The sequence below is a fragment of the Anomalospiza imberbis genome, chromosome 8, assembly GCF_031753505.1.
Source record: "Anomalospiza imberbis isolate Cuckoo-Finch-1a 21T00152 chromosome 8, ASM3175350v1, whole genome shotgun sequence".
NCBI classification, from domain to species: Eukaryota; Metazoa; Chordata; class Aves; order Passeriformes; family Viduidae; genus Anomalospiza; species Anomalospiza imberbis.
Window position 1 is genome coordinate 5,310,277 of NC_089688.1, and position 19,164 is coordinate 5,329,440.

The 19,164-nt window shown below is 41.1% G+C and overlaps 1 long non-coding RNA gene across 1 annotated transcript in view; it reads right to left on the bottom strand.

Moving 5' to 3' along the window:
- LOC137477821 (uncharacterized) overlaps nucleotides 1–17,523 on the bottom strand; it is a 42,635-nt gene extending 25,112 nt beyond the window's left edge. Inside the window, exons 1-3 of the long non-coding RNA XR_011001201.1 lie at nucleotides 2,204–17,523; nucleotides 773–837; nucleotides 30–141 (exon numbers count right to left, since the gene is read on the bottom strand). This is a non-coding gene — a long non-coding RNA (uncharacterized lncRNA). The remainder of the gene's footprint in view (nucleotides 1–29; nucleotides 142–772; nucleotides 838–2,203) is intronic.
- Between the last annotated feature and the right edge of the window lie 1,641 nt (nucleotides 17,524–19,164).

A 19,164-nucleotide genomic window follows, 5' to 3' on the forward strand; every position in this document is an offset into this window, starting at 1 on the left:
ATATTAAAGACTCAGTGACCAACGCTCACCTTTAATCTGGTCTCTATTCCAGACTCGTTTCCATTAGTGAGCACAACCACATGTCCAAATGAACTCTTCCAGCAAACAAACACAGGGTGTAGAACCCACCTGGCTTTAAATCTGTATTGAAGGGTTGAGATTCTTTAAGTATTCACTGATATAACTAACACTGTGGATAGGCCATTGCTGACACAAGAGGGTAAACTTTAATATGGATTAGAGAGTTGGAAATAGCCTGTCACACTAAGAAGGTATTCTGCATGCTACCTAGTAATTAATCTATTTAAAATGTAAGAGGAGAATAATTTAAAATGTGAGTTTAAAATTCAAAGGGATGAAACCAACAATGAGATCAAATTTGAAAAGGAGAAATAAGAAGAAAGAGAAAGCCAGCTATTATGGCTCCAGAATGATTTTATAAACATCCTCTATTGAATGAGGCCTTATAAAAATGAACAGAGAAGGATCTCCAACAGAGCCAAACCAGCAGGTAGGATGCAAATACAAGTAAACAAAAAGCAACTGAAGAGTGGCTTGTAGGTATTAAATGAAACTTTCAATATTAAAAATTTAATGTAAGTTCTTCATAAAACATACAAAAAGCAAAAATTAAATATTAGAGTAATAAACTCACGGCAATTGCCTCACATTGGAGATCTACCTCCCCAGTGCCCAAAGAAATACAAGCAAACAATAGGAATAGTAACAGAAAAGTCAGTGAATTCACTAATTGTTTTTTAAAAGCTCCTACCTTTGTTTTAATCATAAAATCCCAAAGCAGGACCATAATACGAGTCCTTCTGGTATCTTCCCTCCCTATGCAAAGAGAAGAAAGAAAAACCCCACACTGTCAGCAACACCTGGTTTTAGCATCATAATAATGTAGTTTGGCTCAAAGCTCAGGTCAGGTGCAACCTGAGCAACCTTCACCTGCCGTTCACAACTTAGATAGCTTTAAACACACCCATTAATTTCAAGACCAAATTAAAAAGCTACAAATTTAATTACAGCTGTAGGAGAACAATCTGTAAATAAGACATTGCAGGAGTTTGTACACACAGATATTTCATATTTGAATTAGTGGCTTGCATGCTTATACTGCAGTAACGGGGCAGATGCTGTTTTTAAGCCCCTTATAACACAAAAAAATGCGACAAACCAGGACAAGGACACAAACAGAAACAGCAGTTTGCAGCATGTTTTTCATCATTGATCTTATGGGATGCTGACAGATCAAGTTCTTGTGTGGGATAGGGTTTTTGGTACAACTGGAGATTGGAATTCTTTATCAATCCTGCATCTGACACAGAGTTTCATTGGCTATACCAAATTTTAAAGGTTTTCGGAAGTTGAAAAATTGCTGCATTTGCCAACAGCATGTTATATTTATCAACTGTGTGTCTTCAGGAAAGTAAATTTGCCATTCTGTCAGAAATTGTCTGCTTTGGGAGGTGTGATTAGACCTTAGCCATTGGTGTAGAAATGTAATTCTTGCAGTTCATTGCTTTCCATCTCAAAGGTTTATTTATGGACTATAGATTATATAAGACCTTAAAACAAATTGTGGGTGTAGCAACTGTTTAAAAAGCAATCAAACTTGATTGCATGTTTTGAATAAAAATTCACTTTTGCACGTAAGCATGCTACAAGGAACCTTTATCTCACTCAAGCCTCACAGGAAGCACATGGCTAGCAAATAGCAAAGGAATTGAGCGTCCCTGCTTGCATTTGTGTGAGTAGAAGCTCACAATGTGTAGAGAAGTCCATAGACATGCCAGAGCAGCAGACTCAATACAAACATTAGCAAGAGGCAACTCATGGAGAGACCAGGGTAAGCACATCTCAGCCTTGGAGAGAAAGGCAGGCTGCAGAGCTCACTGGTCTCTGCCCATACCTGCTCAATCTGCACCAAAGTTAAGAGCTGGGACTGATTTCAAGGACAGGACCTTTCACCCTCTGACACAGAAGTTTTATTTCTTTACCCCATGAGACTAAACTAGGCCAGAATATGCTTGCCTTGTGGTGAGTTATCCTGGCTGAAAACATCCTTAGCCAGCAATAAACATCCTGCCTCGAATGCATGGGAAAAGATAAACAAAAATCCATGACTGACACACAGAGCACTTTTACAAACTATAGAAGACCACTACAATTTTCATAAAATCAGAAATTTCTTACATACCCTCTGAGCATGTGGAGAGTTCTCCTCGAAAGTGAAGACATCCACCTTGAGTTACTTCCCTGGGATTGAGAGGAAGGAGACTTCCATGCACCACTATCATTCATTGGTAAGTGACGTTGGCTCCTAATCTATACTATTTCTTCACTAGCTGTATTATAGGTACCTTTTATCATACCTTTTATTAGGTATTTTTCACCTACTAGTAGTTCTTTTTCGTTTATCCTGTGTAGTAAGCCTGTTAGAGCCTGTTTTTCCTTGTGCCTATTCAATAAGTAAATCACGTTGTAATAGACCTGATTGATAATTTATTAAGAACTTGTGAGTGAGAGTGGTTTCAGGGTGCTGGCCACCTCCATAAAGCTGCTGCCCACTGCCAGAGACCTGAGCAAAGGCAGGGGCTGTCTAAACTCCCTCATCTCATTTGTAAAGGGGAACCTTTTTTCAAGAACTGTGAAAAGCAACAAATACAAGTAGGTTTGAAACCATTTAAGGTTGACCCAGAATGACTGTTGCTTTTCTGTCCAGCAGAGGGACCTCCCCATCCCTGCCAGGCATCATACATTTTGGAGGACCCAGCAGAGGAGACTCAGTGTTTCTCTCCTGGTCAGAGGTCAGGCTTGGGAAGAGTGATATGGACCATGAAGGCTCAACACCTCTACCAACACACAGGGAGCTCTTTGGTGCCACCTCTGGCATTGCATCACATCCCAAACACCCCATAGCCATCTGCTCAGGCCTTTACAAGTTGCTATAAGGATATCTGAGCACAAAAGTCTGGGGTCCTCTGCTCCTGCTGTGTCTCCGAGGGTCCAGTCCCCGGGCAGGGCTACAGGTCCCCAGGCCCCTCATTACACAGAGGACAAGCAGGTCACAGCCCCTGGCCCCAGGCACCCCCAAAGCTCAACCTGCAGCTCTACCATGGCTGCCCCTGACCTACCTGCACTGAAAGGATTCTTCAACAAGTTGTCACTATGGTTTTGGGTTTTTTTTTTTCTGCCAGGAGTAAAGAGTTTTGCTTTCCAAGTGACACCTTCAAGGTCTCACACAGACGATGTCTCCCTCCAGGAAAGTCATTCCAGAGACTCTGCTAGTGACCAGACCCACTGCCCTCCTCTCCTGTAGAAATACAAGAGTGTATCTTCTAGATTCTATTGAATGTCATAAGAAATAAAGCATTCTCTGCAGATCTAGGGAGTAGAGATCCCAGTCCTGATGGCACCAATCTCAAATAGCCAAAATATATAAAGGCTGTAAAACATGAAAAGGCTGGAGTTATTAATCTGTCATACTCTGCATGACAGCTTTTGAAGATACTCTACCATAACTCTTTGCCCATCACAACAGCTAATCTTTCATAAGGCTAAAACTTAATCACTAGCATTTTTGTTAGGCAGAAAAACCAAAAGACTGAGTCTTCTATGTATTAGATAATTTCTACCTAGGGATGAAAGCAATGGGACTGTTTTCATAAACCTTTCATTCTTATAAAAGGACAAAAATCGATATCAAATTTATTCAGGCAAGTGAAAAGCAATTTCAAGTGATTTCACAAGGGATTTCACTACCATCACTTTTTTCTTCCCACAAATTCTAATAAAAAATATTATGATCTGTCCAAATGTAAGACAAATAGAAAAAGCAAGATACTGTCAGCTCCTCAAAGGCACAGGATTAAACTGCCTTTTTACAGCTGGATAACTGTCTTGCTAAAAATATTGTTTTCTTTGGAATCCTAAGCATGTCTGCACCATCCTACTGACAACCTGTGATACACTTGCTGCACAATACTAAGCTGATCTATTTTTTTAAAAGTACCTGTGATACAGATTTTTTCTTTTGGCAAATTAAACTATTTCTTTTTGGTGTACTTTGCCCTTTTGTGCCATGAACAGAGGTTTGAATTACAGGGATTTTTATGCACTTTCTAACTTTGCTGGTACTGTTAAATATTCCACGGCATTTTGCCTTTTAAAGAGCTGGCTTTGAATTCACAGGCAAACGTCTGACAAAAGCAATGATAAAAAAACACAAAGAAATTTGGCAGCAACTCCATTTTCCATAGAGGACAAAAATGCTGAAAAGTACCAAACATGATTAATAACTGTTTAGTTTAATCTGTGGCTTGACCCCTTTCCATGAATTCTCCACATATCCTGTCAGAGTCTGCCAAATGCTGTGATGGGGAGGGAGGGAGCAGGGGCAGCCCCAGCCTGGTGCATCAAGCCCCATTTGGTTCCTACAAAGCCCACCAAACTGGACTCTTCTTTTTCTGTTTTTCTTTTTGTTACAGTAGCCTTTAAAAATATCTTTAAAAGTAAAATTCTGAATTGCTTCTCTCAGTACCATTAGTCCATAGATGTATCTTTACTGCAGCTGTTTACTTTTGAGTAGTTTTGGTGTCCCCTTGCCCATGGTGGTGCTTTTGGAGAGTTTGAGGTCAGTCATAAATAATTTTCAAAAGTTCAGCATCTAGGGAAGCTTGTGAATTATTTTCACTCTGCAAAACAAACCTAAGATTACAAGAAGCTGAGCAGAGTTTGAATGCCAAACTATCACCCATCAGCAAAGACGTTTGGAGTTAAAGCAGCTCCTGGTGCTGCTTGCCCTTATGCAATTGTTTAGAGATAAACATCACGTCTCTTCCAGTGGCAGAAATTAGGGCTGCTGAGACTACCAGGGTGTGTTCCTAAAACCCTCAGCTGTCCTCTGAGCTCTGCAATCACATTGCGCAGAGACATGCACCTCCTCTTCCACTTCCCTGTGGCGGTACAAAATGGTGTGTTTGCTTTGAGGAGGATGGAAATAACCACTTTGTTACTTCTTCCATCATGTTCTCCATTGGGCAATGGAGCTTGTGGTGTTGGGAAATGTGCAGGTTTCCTTGGAAATATTAATGGATAGAAAAGCAAGCCCAAAATTGCAGCAACATGCTGAAGGCCTAAATCTGCTATGCATTTGGGCACCTTTCAATAAATCTATGCCCAAAAATACACAAAAAATATGTCCAGATATACTCACTTCTTTAAGTGGAAATACAGACAAAAGCCATTTAAATTCAAGTGAGAAAGCACATAAAAACTCCCAGAAACATCTCCAGGTCTTCGTGAATAGTGTTACAAGGCTACAGGACAGCCATTCTATGCCAGCTGCCATCGGAAACCTTTGGGAATACTGCATGTAAGATAACTGTGACCTCAGTATGACAGTTATATTGGAGAAGCACTGAAATGCTAGCAATTCTGTTTGAACTGCTAAAAAAATTTCCCAGAATCAATATTTGGATTTATTCACTGTAAATTAATTATAACACACAAGAAGATGAAAAATTATAAGGGACAAAAAATTTACCAGTTAAAAGGATCTGATTCTAGTAAATATTTATGTCATTAAAAAAAATTACTGTATAAATACTGCCATGCTTTTAGGATGCTGTGTAATTCACCATCACCTAAAAGCAGGGAAAAAGTAGATAGCAAAGGGAATATACTGGGGAAAAGTTAAGAGGTTCTTATTTTTTAAGTTCTTTTAAAAAAACAACAGCAGGACAACAAAAATAAGTATTTGGAGGTGCAGAATGCACTTCAAAGCCTTCTCATTTTCTCTCAGTAAAGTGTGAGTTGGCAGGTGTGAAGGACCTGCCTTTGACAGGCTATCAATCTACAAGGATGAATCTACTGCTAATTTAAGTTAGCTAGGTTAATCACAGAAATACAATATTTATATTCTCATTTCAATCATTTATGCAGAAACTTCACAGAAACTTATAGCTATTCTCAAATACTATTGTTATATATATATAGTTATAAATTTATGCTTGTCAGGTTATGCCAGTGAAAGTTGAAGCCACACTGTGGTTTTTCTACAAGACACAAAAACCCATTTCCTACATTAAGTCATTAACAGTCCCATCAGCAAGAAACAGATTAACAGAGCAGCAAGAAGGGCCAGGGATTATGTCTTAGAGAAAAGTTTAGGAGAAAAGCACTTTGGAATGAGTGTTTCCTCAAAAAAAAAAAAAAAAAAAAAGTTCCAATAATCCCTTTCTGTCAATAAGAAATTAATACTAGTGGATGAAAGTGAAAAAAACTAACCATTTACTGACAAATGAGGCACCCACATGACACAAAAAAATAAAAAAAGAATAAATGCTAGATATTGAATTGTCAGACCTCACCCCCATGCACACATATACCCACCCACACTGGTGCAAAAAAAAAAAAAAAAAAAACCAAAATGCCAGGGAGAGAAGAAAAAAAAAAATCCAACAGCCACAACATGGCGGGGAAAAAAAAAAAACAACAAATGGCTCTGGCTCCTTTCTCAGGGAAGGGAAAAAAACCAAAGGGTTCATGCAGCAGCTCGAGCAGCACAGATAAGAACCTGGAGAATCTCTGGCATGGGTCAGATGAAGCTGGTGGATTTGGTGTCTTTCCTCTTGTTGGCTCAGCTTTTCCAGGGGCTGGGGCTGGGATGGAGCAGCCCCTCACCTTCTTGCTGATCCCCAGCTGACTTAACTCCTGTCAATTTTTCTCTCTGATCTCAGACCAAAACCAAACTGTTCAATTCAAGGAAAAAAAAAAAAAAAAGGACATTGAAGGATTGCTGTCGCAGTCTCCAAGGCCAGGGAAAAGGAAAAAACCCTTCCTGCCTAAGCTAACAAAAACCAAGCTAGCTAAAGGAAAAAACCCAGTCCACACAGTGTGCTGGACTCCTGGAGAATGAGGCTTTGAAAAAGGCCGCTGAAGAGCCCCAAGGCTCCCCCCTCCCCCAGACCCACCTTAAAACTACAGCAACCATCTCTGGGCACAGAGCAGATGATCAGGGAATAGAAAAACCACCCCAAGACAGATCAGCACCCAGGTACACCTCGCTAGTGAACTCTAAATGGGCATTTCCTGAAGGGGTTATGCATCAGGAAACATCCAAGCCACTCATTTCCACTCCCAGACTTCTCACTTGCATATGAGGTAGCAATTTTAGAATCCAAGCTTGCCAAAGCATCAGATCTTTGTCAGCTTTAACCAGTCATTAGAGACCAATTATATCTGTCCACTTTGAGTTTGTTTTCAGACATAGGGACTTAGGACTCATATTTAATCCAGCACTGCTCAAGTATAGGGCTAGGAAGGGCACAAATGATCACCACCGAGCCCCTAGCAGTGCAGAATAGACAACATTTGCTGTGCATGAAAGATGTTAATCCAGTTTATCCTCAAAGAACTCCACTGAGTTCTTTGGAAGAACACTCATAGAAAACTTTGAAAGAAGATGAAGTGCCACATTTTGTCATGGCAATATATGCTACTGCCTAATTATTTCACCTATAGCTACCCAGAACTTCCCTCACTGCAGTTTAAGCCCCATTTCTCCTCGTACCATACACTCTGACTTACCAGAGCACATGGATATTTACAACCTTTTGAAACTAGTCAATAGTGTCCCTAGCCCAGACAGATACCATCTGCATTGTCAGACACAGCCAACCCCAAATTATGTGCAGAGAACTGCTTTCTCACTAGTGGAAAATTTTGTTCAATGCAAGGAGAGTTTTAAATTCCACTGGGAAATTTCACAGCTTTTAGGGTAGCAATGCTCTTCCTGGCCTGCTGTTATCAAAGCATCAAGTCCGTCTAGGTACCAGTGTAGATGATTGCTTTTTCACACTGAAATGTTGTCATGACAGTTACTCAAAAAAAAAAAAAGTCTCATCTGCTACTTTAGGTTGGCTTTTTTCTTAGTGGTTTTGTATTCAACAGTTCCTCAGCAAGCCTAGCTCCCATCATGTCAGGATCAACTGAGCCTACTTCCTTTTCTGGGCTTAATGTCCTGCTGTACTGTCCAAATCTTTGTATTTTCAGTCTTCCACATATCCTCCAACTGGCTCAGCTGCATTCAACTGGCTGGCTTCCATTCTGCTCCATGATACATTGAATACATTATAGACATCAGATTTGAGGTCCTCCCGATATTGCTGTGGCTAATTTCAGATTATCCAGGCTTTTCAAAAGCTCCTCGCTCATACACAAAGCCTTCCAGTTAACAGCACTGGAGCTGCTGCCATTCCCACCACTGGAGTCTCAGTGCTTCCCAAATTAGTTTAAGGATGTAAAAAATATAAAACTGACTTGGTATCCCTTTACTCACAGCAGCTGAGGTGCAAGGGAGAGGCAAGAAGTAGCCCACATTTAGTGTGCTCTTTCCAGGCTGACCCCCAGCATTTCCAAGAACCTCCCTTGTCATTCCCTGACTCCAAGGGCAGTGTTCAAACTGTGATTTTCAACAAGTTTTAACAGAACTTTTTGTTTAGATTAAATATGATGCATGTATGCCCCTTTCAACACAAGGCAGAACACCAGAATGGCTGATTTATGGCCTCTTTCAACGGGCTCAGGGTACAAAGTTGTTCTGTTCTCACTGCAGTCAGTTGAAGACGTCAGTGGGCACGTGTTCAAACAGAGAGAGCAATTGAACCACATGCACACAACATAAGCTGGGCTTCAGTTCCTCATGACAAAATGAGTACCAGCTGGCATCCAGAATTAATCAATTATTCCTCCTCCAGCAGTTATTATTACAATTGCTTTTCTTTCTTAACTAACCATCTTGGGGAGAAACAGAACTCCTTAAACATCCCTCATCCTATGTCCAGAAGGAAAAGGAGTCTAATACTGACACTGTCTGAGGCAGATACAAAAGAACACCAAAAAAGGAGAGCAGGGGACCATGCAATCCTCCTTTAGCTCCATGTCTGCCTCCATTCCTGAACCAGGAATAAGTTGAACCACTGTAGGACACCTAGCTGTATGAAAGCCCTATGAAGGCCTCCTCTTGCCAACATTTTGGTCTTGACAAAGGTCTCCAACATCCAGAAGAAGGAGGAGGGTGAGCACAGGAGCAGTGCTTGGCTGCAGCGCAGCCCCCTTACCAACTTCCCTTTCACCAACAGAAATTGTCACTTACAAGCCCAGGCAAAAATTAAACTCCCTTCTGTACAGAAGGTCCATATATAAAGTTCCAGAGGACGTGAATTATAAGCACCTCCCCTTGGCAATTCACAAAGAAACCTTTGAATAACAAAGTATTCAGGCACATTAATTATGGCTAAGGCCAGTATTTTATCCCCAAGAAATGTCTTAGGAGCAAAGAGAGGTAGGTAGTAGCTATTCAGATGGAAAAAGGCTATGGTTTTGGCTTACGAGTACTCCCAGAAGAAAGGTCAACTAACCAATTGCACTAGATAGACTCAAAGAACAGAGACTGAACACTTTACAAACTCCCCTGCATCAGAATGTCATCACTCAGAGGTCCAGGATGGAAACAAAGAGATGCCAACCATTGTCTGTCAGACACTCTGACTGTTGGCTTTCTTATCCCACCAAGGAACTGGGGTTTTGGGGGGACAGGGGAGCTTCTCGAGATTGGGATGCAGTAAGACACTGCTGGAATTCAGTCCTAAGGGCTCTGTGATCTCTCTTCTGCAAGTTCAATCTTGTTGCAAAAAATAAATAGCTAAAACTTACTTAGGATTTAAACCTCTGCCCTCTCCATTTCCCATTCCTTGGATTAAAACTTTCTCTGATTCAAATGAATTATAAAGAGAGGGATCCTTGTGACGTCTCTCAAGTGTTCTACAAATGTGTTTATCTCATAGAAATTATAAGTATATATTATAGAGTGTATTTATAATGCTGAATTATACACATCCTCTGTACACATCTTATAGGCAAAATTCTTGCAAAAATAAGAATAGAATATAATGACTGAAATGGAGAGAATTTGTGCATTAAATCAACAAGTATAGGCAAAAATATTTTACCACAAGTAACAAAAATACACAGATGGAGGAAAAATCCAAATATTCAGGGAATAAATATATTCTGGAGAAACTATTATGTGAAGCCTACTTAAAAAGGATTTGGAGGACAGTTATGAACAGCATGATCCAATAGCAAAATAAAATGTCTGTAAGTACATCCATAAAGTGCCCCTGACAAGGGTGAGGAGGAAATAAGAACAATGCACAGACACCCAGAGTACAGTCCAGGCCAATCCTATTCCCAACACAAAGGATACCAGAATTCAACCCATTCTATAGTCTGAGAGCTAAAAAAGGCCTTTGGGGTTCCCAAATATTCAACAGCTGGGAAAAAAAAACACTTGTTTATCTGCCAGTATTTTCCATGTCTCTTTCACTTCCTTGCATTGCAGTGTCTGCCTTCCTGAAAAATTCAGGAGTTCATCTTATTGAAGATATCCCTAAGATAGCCCTTCATTTACCTCCAGTGTATTCACATCCATCTTTACTTTTGAATAATCCCATTTTCCAATCCAAACATTCCACATTTATCACAACATAATTGCTGATATTTTGGCTATATGGTTTTGGATGGAAAACATTCTTTTAAAGATATGCTACAGCCTATACCCCAGCGACAGGACTTTATTCTGATTTGCTTTTCTTATAGGCATTAATTGAACTTTCACACAGCATTTTTAAATTTACAATTACTTGGCTGCCTGTCTTCCAGCTAGTGAAGCATAGATGTTCATATATCTTACACAGCAATATTGCTGCAGTCTGATAACATACCTGAATCATCAGCCGTGGGCATATTCAACATATTTTATATTTGTAAGTTTATTCTAAAACACACTTTGAAGTTGTCAGTGGTGTAAAGCCAGAAATTTTTTAACCAAAATACCCTGACAAATATCCCTTTCTAGATGGTCAAATTGCTAAAAAGTGCTTTCTAATTCTGAGTGTTTTTAATAAAATCTTATGGAAAATGAAGAGGCATAGAAGTCTGTAATAGTCATTTAAAAAAAAAAAATTCAAAAGAGGATCCGTTCTCCCCCTTGAGGAAGTTTGGCTCTTTTATATCATATAGATTTACATACTGAATATTCAGTATCAGTTACACATCTCTCTCCAGAGCCAGAAACGGATCATTAACTTGGTTTTTTTTCTCTTAATTATGAAATTAGACAAATTAATTTTCCACTTGCTCTGAACAGGAGAGACAAGTTCCCGATTAACTCAGAATTCAGGCTCCATGAGGGTTGAGCTCAAAAACTTTCCCGGTCACAATGGCAGCAGCGCAAGTGACAATTTTTTCTATTTACAGATCTTGTACTTGCTCAGCTGAAGGCACCCAGGGCCCCTGAAATGGGCATCCACAAGTGGAGACACTTATATGCTTTTCCTTATATACCCACAGCATTTTTCCAAAGGAGAGCCTCATTTCATCTGATCTGGACTGAGTTACTGTGAATCAAGCTAGCTGTTCTTGATTCCAGAGCAGAGCATTCCAGCCTGAGCATTCACAGCCTGTCAGAAGCAGTGAGTTTCTACTGGCATATTTCTTTCAGCTGACCCACTAATCACATTTCAACTTATTCTGCTCTTCATTCATCAGTTATGTTGAATCTGAACTTCCCCTTACTGTCACGGGGGGGAAAAAAAGCAATATACTGCAGCACTAATTCCCTGCCTTTTAATTTAATTTTTGATCTCTGCATCATAAAATGCTCTGTAAAATTTGCTAAATGTGTTTCATTTAAAATTGCTAATCTATTTTGGTATAAGATCTAAACATTTATATGCCTTCATTATATTTTCACCAACTGGAATATGATTAGCAATTTTTTCTCCAAGGATGGGTGGGCAGCACCTCTCTAGAGCTATTTTATTCTCTATCCCCTTATCCCCAAAGTAATAAGGCTATTCAGATGAAAGGAAAGCCTCATCAGCACATCAGTATCCAAATTTTGACTCCTACTAACTAGTGGTTCACAAGCTCAGAAAAAAACCCTCCCAGCACAGTCTGAGCATATTCCTGTGGGACTCATTACAAAGAGCAGCTTGGTTCAGTCATCTGCTGGGCTGGCTTTTCCTCCCTCAAAAATAACTTGATATTCACAGGAAATTTTCTGTAATTTTTTATGATATGAAACCTTAAGACCAAAGATCTTGTGTCAAGGTTGATACCCTGCTTCTTCGGACAAAAAGCGAGAACCATTTTCAACTTCTCACAGACCACTGAGTTTGAACACTGAAGAATGCTCCCTAACAGGTTATCACAGAATCCCAGAATTAACTAGTTTGGAAAACACCTTTAAGATCATCTAGTCCAACTTATCCACAGGGACACCAGGATAGGGTTTCTGCTATTTCTGACAATAGTAACAGACTTCTAGAGAGTTCTTCAGGGGCTGCTTTGGGTCCTTCAAATGCATCAGCAAAACTAAAAGATGAATCTCTCATACCACAACAGTAAGAGAGTGGAAATTTAACATTAGAAGGAATAAAAAAAAAAAAAGTTGAATGCTTAGTAACAGTAGAGGAAAAAAAAATAACCAAAACAACCCACATAGTATGCAGTGAATGTTCTAGCTTTCTGCCAGTATGTTGTAGAGTAGGATTTGAGGACATTCAGACTTTAAGGGTGCAAATAGACCTTTGACCTCAACCAAAACCTTGAATACCAGCTCCTCTCCCAGTCTGTTCTTGTTGCCTTTCAGCACAAATCACCTTTAGTACAGTGGCAATAACCTGCATAGCCTTAGACCTCTTCTTCCTCCTCCACACCATCACTTCCCCATCGCAATGGTAACCACAGGCACAGAGACATCCAGCAGCATGTCAATATTTTCCTTCATGACTTATTTGTGCTATTGCCAAGATGCTGCTGTGAAGGTCCCCTTCAGTCCTTGGAAACTGCCATCACAGCTGCTGCAACAAGACTGCAACAAGCCAAAGCTAATACACACAAAGGCTAAAGAAAAGGGATTTAAAATAAGTGTTTGGAAGAACCAACCTAGATAGAGTCAGACCACTCTCTGCTCTCCTCTACAATGAACAAATACCTTTTAGAGCTCCAAATAACAAATCTGGAGGCCATAACACCAGATTTTCTCATCTTTCTCTACCTGCTTAGCACAGCTGACTGCAGAGCTGTGTCACAAGTTCATCTGTGAGATCTTCTGCATCCACCTGCTGCAGAATCCTGGCTAGGCCCAACAGGTGGATTGAAACATTCAAAACAAACTCATCTGTGCTCTGAAAACCACGGAGAGGTTTTCCTAATGATTTTTATTTCCAAATTGCTGGTGTGTGAACAGAAGCATAAGGAGTAAAGCCTGCAGTGAGCTCAAGGACATGAGGCAGCCTTTCTCTCCTGCCTCTGAAATTTTAAGAGCTGACAAGCGAGCAGCACCCAACCCAGCTGCCAAAGGTTAAACAAAAAATCTGAAGAAATCCTACAAAGATGTACTAAATGACCTGTGATGGCAAACATGAGATAAGGCAATCAAGCCCATGAGCAGACATATTAATCAACCCCACTTCATGCACACAAGTAACACAGAGCAGAACTGACAGATGCATTATAAAAGTCAAGACAACCAGCACTTCTCTGAATCATTTAGAGATTTTGTTTTCCAGGTCTTTCTTGCCTTAAGGGACAGCAGCAAATTACTAAAAAGTAAACAATGTTCCTCCACTGCCTCTTCCAAGATTAAGGTTTTAAAACTAAAGTTTTACATTTCTTATAACAAAAACTTTAGAAACTGCTTATTTTAGAAAATGAGGCACCCTGTTGAAAGTTATTAATAGAGTTTGTAGTAGATAAACCAGATGAGCAAGCAGCAGACTTTTGATACACCAAGTGTTGTGGTTTAACAGAGGCCAAACTCCAGGCACCCACAAAAGTCACTCACTCACCCTCCCCTGCCACAGCTGGGCAGAGGAGAGAAAAAATTAACAAAGGGTTCAAGGTAAGGACTGGGAGAAAACATTCTTAGGGCAAATAGGTTCAAATTTAAAGGTATAAAGTAAATGTATTATTAACGGAGTCAGAGGAGGTAATGTAAAGTAAAATAAGCCCTTAAAACACCTTTTTTCCCCCTGCCCCTCCCTTCTTCCCACCAACAGCACAGGGAGACAGGGTGTGGGGTCAGTTCATGACTGAGATTTTCTTCTGCTCAGGGAGAGAAGTCCTTCCCCTGTGAGACTGTGGGGTCCCCTCCCATGGGAGACAGTCTTCCACAAGCTTCTCCAGCATGGAGCTGCTCTCATAAGCAGCAGTCCTCCCAAAACTGCTGCAATGTGTGTCCTGCCAAATCTGCTGTGGCGTGGGTCACTCTTCCATGGGGTGCCATCCTCCAAGGCCAGGCTGCTCCAGCCTGGGAACAGGGCCCTCTCTCCACCAGCTCTCCTACTGGATCACAGCCTCCTCCAGGCATCCACCCACTCCTACATGGCCACCTTCTCCACGGGCTGGGGGTGGATCTCTGCATCCCCCGTGAATCCCCACAGACTGTGGGTGAATCTCTGCATGCTCCATGGATCCCCACGGATCCATGTGGGTGGATCTCTGCATCCCCCATGGATCCCCACAGATCCATGTGGGTGGATCTCTGCATCCCCCATGGATCCCCACGGACTGTGGGTGGATCTCTGCATGCTCCATGGATCCCCACGGATCCATGTGGGTGGATCTCTGCATCCCCCATGGATCCCCACAGATCCATGTGGGTGGATCTCTGCATCCCCCATGGATCCCCACGGACTGTGGGTGGATCTCTGCATGCCCCATGGATCCCCACGGGCTGGGGTGGATCTCTGCATGCCCCATGGATCCCCACAGATTGTGGGTGGATCTCTGCATGCCCCATGGATCCCCACGGACGGTGGGTGGATCTCTGCATGCCCCATGGATCCCCACGGGCTGGGGTGGATCTCTGCATGCCCCATGGATCCCCACGGACGGTGGGTGGATCTCTGCATGCCCCATGGATCCCCACGGGCTGGGGTGGATCTCTGCATCCCCCGTGGATCCCCATGGGCTACAGAGGAATCTTGGCTCTGGCACCTGGAGCACCTTCTCCCCCTCCTTCTCCACTGACCTCGGTCTCTCTGTGTTGTTTCCCTCACATGTTCTCACCTCCTCCTCCTCTTCTTCTCTGACTAGAAAAAAAATGTACCCCCACTTTGTTTTGTTTTTCTTCTTAAATATGTTATCACAGAGGTGTTACCATCATCTCTAATTGGCCCAGCTTTGGCCAGCAGCATGTCCATCTTCAGAGCCATCAAGGATTGGCTCTGCTGGACGTGGTGGAAGCTTCCAGCAGCTTCTCACAGGAGACACCTCCATGCCCCCCCCCACTCCCAAAAACCAGGCTGTGCAAAACCAACACAATAGTGCCAGAATCTTTTCTATACTGTGTTGTTTTTTGCTGTTCTGGCTGGTCCTATAAGATTGCTTGTGTCCCTCCATGCTGGTCCTGCTGCCATGGCCCTGCTCCCTCCTCCTGGGGAACTTCCCCAGGAAAGACAGATTGCACTCAACACAGACCTCCCCCATCACACTCAGGAGCCAGTGCTGGGCCCCTACAGGTGGTAACCCCTCTCCTGTGCATCTCGTAATTATTCTGGCTATTTTTCCTACTTTTCTATTTATAAAAGAGGAAGGAGAGAGAGAAAATAATAAAGTTGTATTATAACTTTGAATCCCAAAATTTAACCTCAATTGTGTTTCAAACCCTAAGGCACACCAGCAAGCCCCAGTCCCCCCTTATATCCTGCAAGAGACAGAGGACTGTGTCCCCACAGACAATGGCCTGAGAGCAGATATCCCTGGAGGTAACAGCAGATCATCTTGGCTTTCAGTACCCAAGGATAACCAAGAAAGCCATCCAGGGCAGTTGGTGAAGATTCCCCACCTGCAGACAGAGGTGTCAGAGGTACCTGTGATACCACTGAGCCCAAGTCAGTTCGATCTTAGCCTTTTGCAGGGCTTTGATTAACCTGTATTTTATCTCTTAATTACTGGATGACAATTTTTTTTTTTTAAGCTGTGTCTTGCATAAGCCCCCAGAAAATGAAGCTGGCAGGTATTCCCATCTGACCATCTTTCTGTGAAAATTGACATCTAATGTACCTTGTCCCTTTACATCAGCTCATTAACACATCTTCACAAGAATGACTGCCAAAAGCATCTGTCCTTCCATAATTACAGTGCCCAAGTCTTAGAGATTAATTAATCTCTTAGATTAGAGATTAATTAATGACAGAGTTCAAAACACTAACTGCGAGCAATGAACAGTTTTATGCCATTCTTACCAGAATGCCATTCTTAAAGAAATAATGCCATTCTTAAAGAAATAATTTTCCAGCCCAAACTAATCCCTGGCTTTGTTCAGAAGCATCTCTGCATACATTACAGCAAGTATGTTAGGCATCAGTTTTTAGTAGGTTTTCAGAGTTTTCATTTAGGAATCAACAGGTAGAGTGTGCAGGACCTCAGTCCAAATGTACCTGATGAAATACCACTTTTCCCAATTCAATTTAAAAAAATAAAATCCTGTAACTTAACTTCAGTCATTTTAGAGATGTATCTATGTTCTCCTTCATTTTAAGCCATAAATTCTCCATAAATTTTATCATTTGACCTCCTTGTGAAAGACTGTGGCATTTGAACAATAAATCAATAGTGTGTTACAGAACACTGGCTCGCTGCAGATATTCTCTGAAATGATACATTCAAGAGAAATTGGATTTGCTAGAAAGACTCTCTATTTTCCCTTTTGGGATAAATAACATCTGACATTCAGCATCACTTTCAGTTTAACCAGAGCAAAGAAGCCACCTAAATTCTCACAGACAGTCCCAGTAAAGCTATATCTGAAAGGTCAGCTGCAACAAAAAAAGGGAAAAACTCAAAGAAACTTGGACTCTAGAAATACAGAGCTTGGCTCCAACTGCTGCTGTCCAAGACATCTTGCTGGACACTGTGAACAAGTCATTTTCCTTTCCATGCTGCTGTTCTCCTTCACACAAAGGGACATGCTATATACTCATTTTTAAAGACAGTAAAATGGCAGATGAAAGGTGAAGTCTCTTCTAAAAGGAAAGTCCCATTTTAAAAAGCACAGACCATTCTGTCCTCAGTATAGCAGTATTTTTCAATGGGAAGGCCTCTATTCATGAGAAAGGAGATTTTGAATTTTTTAGAACTAGAAGCATTTTTTGTATTAGCAGCAAAAGGTGTCACAAACACACAGTAGTTCATCAGAAAGTTACAAGTAGTCTTATTAGATGCTATCTACAGCAAAAGCTAAGCCATCATTTGTTATTACACTTCTTTCTGTAAATACCATATTTGATATCAAAACAAAAACACCAACAAAAAGTTTCAGTCAGTTTCCCACTTAAGCTGAAAATCAGTCAATAACTTGTACTGGCAGTGGTGAGATATCCCAAACAAGGTAAATTATCAGCAGCTGAGGAGCCAGAAGCTCAAAGAATTCTCACCAACAAAAATGCTTTTTTAAAAACTTCTCAGAGAAGCTAGCCCCCCATCCCCACCCCCCCCCCCCCCAAAAAAAAAAAAAAAAAATCAGGTTTTAATAGTCCAAGGAAACAACTGGCCAGTTAGGAATATTCTGGAAATGCCTGAGGGTGTACTGATGGAGAAGTTGACTCTAGTTCAGTAAGCTGGCTGCCAGCAACTCAGCACCTTCCAGGAGCAGACAAGGGGAAAAAGCCAAACCCAAACCCAACCAGGTTAACAATGTCACTTGAGAGCTCATTAGAGCATCTTTACTTTGTCTTTTTTCATGTAGGCAAAAAAAAAACAACAACAAAAACAAATAAACTAAGAAAAAATTCTGGTTTATTAATCAATCATTGTTGCTTTGTGGAAAAAGGTCCTGCTTCCAAAACAATCCCCTCCCCAGCCTGTTTCCTTTCCTATTATTAGCACCACTGCCAGTTGTTATCTACCACATTTTAAATGTGTTCAATTCCTTGTCCTGTAAAATTGCATTAGGAGTTTTCCAGACTTGATCTCACCACACAAATCTATGCACTTAACACACTGCAGGCTGTGTCTTGCCAGTACTGTCAAACAACTAAATGAGAACAAACATTTTCCAATGTTTTGTTTGGAGAAAGTGGAGTTACCGATATAGCTTATACACAATTTGCTGCTCCCAAAGCAGCAAACCTCTCCCCAGACTATATCAAGGTGTTTTTTCCTCAATCTCTCACACAGCTTCCTCTCCCAGTCAAATGATACACACATTACTCATACTCCTTCCATCCCCATCTTGGGCTTTTCTTACCCAGACTCACACCTGTCTAATTGTCTCTTCTTCCAATTCATAATACTTCCCTCCTGTTGTCAGTCATGGTGCAGAGACAACAGCCACATCAACTTCCCAACTGCTCTCAGCTGGAATTAAAAAAATCACTTTTTAACTCAATAAAATAAAAACCATATGCAATTCTTTTAGCTATGGTGACTTCCTTCTGTTTCCTGGAGAAACAAACCTCCAACAAGCACCCTCAGAGAACATACAAACAGTACATTGTGCTATTCCAATAGGATGACCCCTACAGAATTTAAAAAGCCCATCTTGAATACAAAAAATTGCACAACCTCAACAGGAAAGAATGAGGTAGGATAAACCAGTGTTATGGTTTAGGAATGGTACTCTCCAATTTCTTAATCTCACTAAAGAACTCCCATACTGTTCCTCCTCTGCTCCCTCCAATGGGAGGCAAAAAAGGTAAAGATCACAGATTGAGATAGGAAAAAATTACTTGAAACAGTAATGAGATAAGAAAATGAACAGTGGTAACAACAATATTAATAACAGAAGTGTACAAAAGAGTGATTCACATGCAAAAACACCCATGACAACAAAGAACACCCAATGGTTCCCCCACCACTTTTTCCTCCACCAGAACCCTTCTCCTTAGAAGACAGTCCCTTTCCCCCACCCCCAGCAACAACATTAGGTGGTATAGAATGGGTCTTGGCCATGCCTCTCCCAGCCACTGCAAAAATTAACCCTGTCTAAGCCAAAAACAGGACAACCAACATAGAATTTAAAGACTTTTTTACGGTAGCCCATTAATTTTGTTTTAAAGAATTCATTGCTTTCATTAGGCTTCC